At 43.7% G+C, this 5,128-nt stretch overlaps 1 gene segment (V, D, J or C); it reads right to left on the reverse strand.

Annotated features, from left to right (window-relative positions):
- The window catches only part of LOC106001759, a 12,052-nt gene that overhangs the window by 495 nt on the left and 6,429 nt on the right, over positions 1 to 5,128 (reverse strand).

Consider the following 5,128-nt stretch of genomic DNA (forward strand, 5'->3'; position numbering starts at 1 on the left):
AACACTTCCCTGCCTGGGACAACAAGCCAAGGCTGAACCCACACTCTCCCAGTCAGGCAGCAGCTGGCTCAGTGGGCCCACACTGCCCCCTGATGATCAGCTCTGCTCATTAGTGGAATAGCACTCTACTGCCTGAGCCAGGAGCTGTCCCCAGGTTCCTCCAGACCCCAGGACAGCCCCAGAGGACTGGAGGATTGTCTCTTGCAATCTCTGCTCTTGTCTGTAAACATGAGGGATGTGTGAAACAACCCTTCTTGTCTAAAATGAGAAGAAAAGTCCTTCCTTCCTTCATATACTCTAGTAAGCATGGAGAAACCCAAGAGTGATTACATGCCAGGTGTCATCAGTATGTTGTGACCTAGGCAAGTCATTGTCTTTGACCTCTGGTGATGCCCAGAAGGGAAGCACCATGGATTCCCTCAGTCAACAAGGCTTCTCCATGGCTGCCGCAGCAAATGGAGCAGTCATATGAAGAGGAAGCTGCCTGCTTGTGTATCTTACATTTGTAAGATCCTATCAATTCTTTTGCTAATTTTTAGGTTAAATCATGTGTTCTTTCTAAGTGATTCCTAGATATTATTTGAATTATGAATATACTTCCCAAATACATTTTCATAAAACAGACATAATAGAAATAGCAAATATAATACATGTTATACATAATAAAATATATTATTTAATTCTAAAGTGATATGATTTATTCTGAAACATTGATATTAATGTCTTGATTTGGGCCATTAGTATTAGTATGCTACTTTTTCCTGTCTCTTTACTTTTCTATCCTGTTTCTTTATACTTGCAAGATTGAATTTCTTCTAGGGGACATCTTGATTTGTTGCAGTTATTTGTTTTGTTTTGATTATTTTTTTGGGCTGCTGGGGATTGAACCCCAATCCTCACACATTCACACAAATGAATGGTCTAGTGGTCTAGTGGTCTAGATGCAACATCCATGCCTTTAAATAAGAACATTAACACTGCTCAGATGTGATTCAACTGTTTATCTGGTGTCTGCATTTTGGTATGCTTTTTCCTTCCATGCCTTTCTTGTTCCTTTCTTAGTTTGGTCAATCCAACCTGTGGGGTAGTGTTATCACTTTCATAATTCCATTGTCTTTAGTGGATTTAACAACTATAACTTGGGACGTTGTGGTGAGAGTGGTAATTCAAAACTTTTACAAGGAAATATGGGAAAGCAAGGTCATTTGGAAATCGTATTGTCTTAAACCGGTATCAAATATGGATTACCACCTAAAAACAGGTGAAATGGAGAGATTTGTTCTTAAGAACTTCTGATTTTCAAAATATTGAACAGGAAATAGTTATTTATAACATCCATAAATTTGTGCAACTACAATAGCTTAATCAAAAATTATTTTAAATTATTCAAGAGAGGATATGTATTAGATTACCATGCAGCAGTATGTACATATATGCAATTAATCAACAACCAGTAAAAATAGACAAGTAACACTGAAACAATTGAAAATCTAACAGAGAACAAACTGAAAGTCTGCTATTCCTCTTGTGTGAGTGTAAATTGACACACGTACTTTAGAAGCCTCAAAGGAAGTTACAGTGTAGATGATACTGCTGTTTGGATCTGTGAACTTCCTTTTAACACCTCAGGTGAGATATATTTTCTAAAATTGAGCAAAAAGAGGACATTAAAAATGACTTTCAAAAAATTCATAAAGTATCATATGGACATACTTTTAGGTATATTACAAATACTGACAATTGCTTGTGGATAATTGATTTTGATGGTAAATCTTACTTATAATCTTACTTTTTTTCAGGGGGGGGCTCCAGTCGTGGGGCCTGAACTCCGGACATGAGCCCTATCCCTCAACTCTTCAGCTCAAAGCTAGTGCTCTACCACTTGAGCCACAGTGCCACTTCTGGATGTTTTCTTTTTGCTTATGTGCTGCTGAGGAATCTGATCCAGGGCCTCAGGCATGCAAGGTAAGCGCTCTACCACTGAGCCACCTTCCCAGCCCACAATCCTACATTTTTGTAAAGGACTGATAGCTACAAAATGTCTTAGTGTTACTTTATTCTGGATGGCCAACTCTTCAATTTGTATATGAGTGTTAGTGACACTCAGCCCAGAAGTTTATTGTAAATATGTTAAAGTATATAAACTTCCAGTAGAACACTTACTTCTCATGGTCTTTGAGATTAAGCTTTCAAGTCCAATTCCAGATGTTGAATCTTGGCAATAATTGTAATGTCAGAAAGCTTACCTCCAGTTTTTTCCCATCCTGACTTCCTTATTGTAGTAATTCAGTGGATATTTCCTGTCCTCCTGCTGTCAGATCTCCATTCTGGTTCCAAATCCTTCGTTCCCTTCGAAGAGGAGCAGGCCAGGCAACTCCTGAGTTTGGGTCTCTGGGAAGTGGGAGGAGGCTGAGCCCTTATGGTTTGTGCTCAGGAAGGAGGGAGCTGAGGCACACTGTGTCTGACAGCTGGCACACAGGTACAGGGCCGAGTCTCCCTGCTCTGCAGGCTGCATCTTCAAAGTCCAGACGGAGCCATTGGGCCTCTGTGCAGAGAACCGCTCAACAGGCATCTCAGGTTTTTCTGCAGCAACTTCATACTGGAAGTGGGTCAGGTATTCTAGGCCTTGACCCGGGGTCTGTCTATACCAATAAAGACATCCATGTCCAGAAATGGGGTTGCACTTGAGTAGCACAGTGTGTCCCCTCTTTGTGACTTTGTGTCGGGGAGACTGGGAGACCCCAGAATCGGTATGACCTTGGAATACAGAAGGACATTCTTTTTCAAATCATTATACACAAACACAGACACACATACACTCACACAAATACATACACACAACAGGACTGCTTGCTTAGTGCTAGTTGATGACTTACCAGTGCCGAGGAGGCAGAGGACCACCCAGCCGAGGAGCATGGTGCTCATGGCAGAAGGAAAGGAGGTGGAGGAACAGGAGGAGCAGGAGGAGAAGGAGGAGGAGGAAGAGGAAGAGGAGTAGGAGGAGGAAGAGGAGGAAGAGCAAGAGGAGGAGGAGGAGGAGGAAGTCACCCTATCACAGTCCTTTGTAAGTAGCCATGGGAGAGGAGGGCAGCCCTTGTCCCACTGGGACAATGACATCATTGAGCCCTGGAGTAACTTGATATTAATTAACCCGAAAATGCCATCAGCCCTGAGATGCACCCTTCTATCAGGAGCCAGAAAGAAGGAACAAAAATTACTGTGAGTTAAGATCACAATCAGTAAGATGAGAAAATGGCCAGGCTTAGAACACAGAAATCATGGCTCCTCAGAAGTTGATTTCAACACAGCTGATTCAGAGCCAGATTGGCCTGGTGGAGTCCACTCCGCATCCCACACTGCTGCTTCCCACAGCTCACTTGGGGTCTCTGGGCCCTCTCCTCACTCCTCATCCACACCTGCATATTTCACCAGTGTTTCGCACTGGAAACCCTAAGGCTGGCTGCCATCTACCTTCAGAGACCTCTGACTTCTCCCCCAATTCGTGTACTGACTGTAAGAGAAGGAGGAAGAAAAGGCAATTGCCCACAGCCTTCAGAAGTGAAAATAATAAGGCAAACTCCTCTCTAAATATCTTATTTTTATGTTCAAAGACACTAAAGATGATCTAGAAATTATACCATGAGGGACTTAGTAACTGTGAGAAGTCACATAAGAGGTTGGGAAAAGAACCAAGTAACAATGGTGCTAAAGACATGGTTAATGGTCATGTTGATCCATCCCATGACTGGTTGTGTCAGACAAGTTTATTAGATAAGGATCAGTGATTGACAGGATCTATTTTGCCTGCAGGTAGGCTAGATGAAGAGGGAAGAGATGGCAGGATGGGCTGGGGAAAGAGAGAACACCTTCAGAACATTCCCAGTCAATGACTTTTCAATAATGCACTGTTCCCACTCCACCATCTGACCCAAGCCAAAACAGTGCATGGCTGGGAGGGTCCCAATGGAAAAACTTAAGAGTGCTCTAGTAAAAGCAGAATTTGGTTTGAATCAAGACTTCGGTTTAGGATGTGTATTTCCCTGCAGTTGTGAAGTTGCTGACAGAAATACATAAATGACCATCACCATCATCATCATCATCACCAACACAACATCATTTGTCCCGACCCGCAGGACTTCAACGAGGGCAATGAACCTAAGCTAGAAGGAATGAAGGGACAAGAGACACGAAGAAGGACAGCAAGACAAGGATTCTGATCAAGCTGCCAAATTTTATTTTTCACACAGGGGTATTTATATGCTTAGAATAAGGAAGCTTTTCATTGGGGTAGAGGCTGCAGGATGCTTGCTTAGGGCAATGTGAAAAGGTGGTCAATAGCAGCTACCTGGTCTTTGTTTGGGGCAGGATGCAAAGACCAGATTCTGTAAATAGCCTCAAGAGATGTTCCAGCGAGATAGTCAAGCTTATGATGCAGAGAGACTCCCTGCAGGGCTCTCCACAATCATTATTATGAAGTTATTTCCATATGCACAGAGGGTGAAAAATCTATAAAACAAAGCAGAAATGCAGGAAAATCCACATGGAAAGAAAGATTGGAAGCTAGACCAAGAAGCTAATTCCAAGGATACCAGCAAGGGTCACATTCAGCCACTCAGGAACCACAGAGAAACAGCAAAACAGTTGAGCATGTCAAGCAATTCTATGGTACTGAGTTGGCTGTGTGTTTTGGGAGTGCATGGTTAATGAACAAGGTACATCTGGGCTCTGGGACACCCAGGTCTCTCCTGAGAGACTGTCACTTTGGGGTTCTTGATTGCTTCCAGTCCCTCAGATATCCTTTTCACACGTTTGCAGCACTCATGTCTCAAGAAGCAATGGCTGGCCTCTCCTGACATGAGTGAAGCCGGCATCTGAAGACGGGCCTCCTCCTCCTTCCTCAGATGGTGAGGAAAGCGCAGGCCCTGTGCAGTGCAGCTCTGAGCTGCACAGAGCCAGAGAAGCACAGAGCTTTGTGCACAGCAGGAAACGGTCCCTGCCTGGCTGTGTCTAAGCTGCTGGCACAGAGATACACCGCTGAGTCCTCCAGCTGTGCAGGCTGAATCTTCAGGGTGGAGTCTGCACCTTCAGGCCTCTGTGCAGAAAACCGATCTTTGGGCAACTGGGCGTC

The sequence above is a fragment of the Dipodomys ordii genome, unplaced genomic scaffold (genome assembly GCF_000151885.1).
Source record: "Dipodomys ordii isolate 6190 unplaced genomic scaffold, Dord_2.0 Scaffold403, whole genome shotgun sequence".
Taxonomy (NCBI): domain Eukaryota; kingdom Metazoa; phylum Chordata; class Mammalia; order Rodentia; family Heteromyidae; genus Dipodomys; species Dipodomys ordii.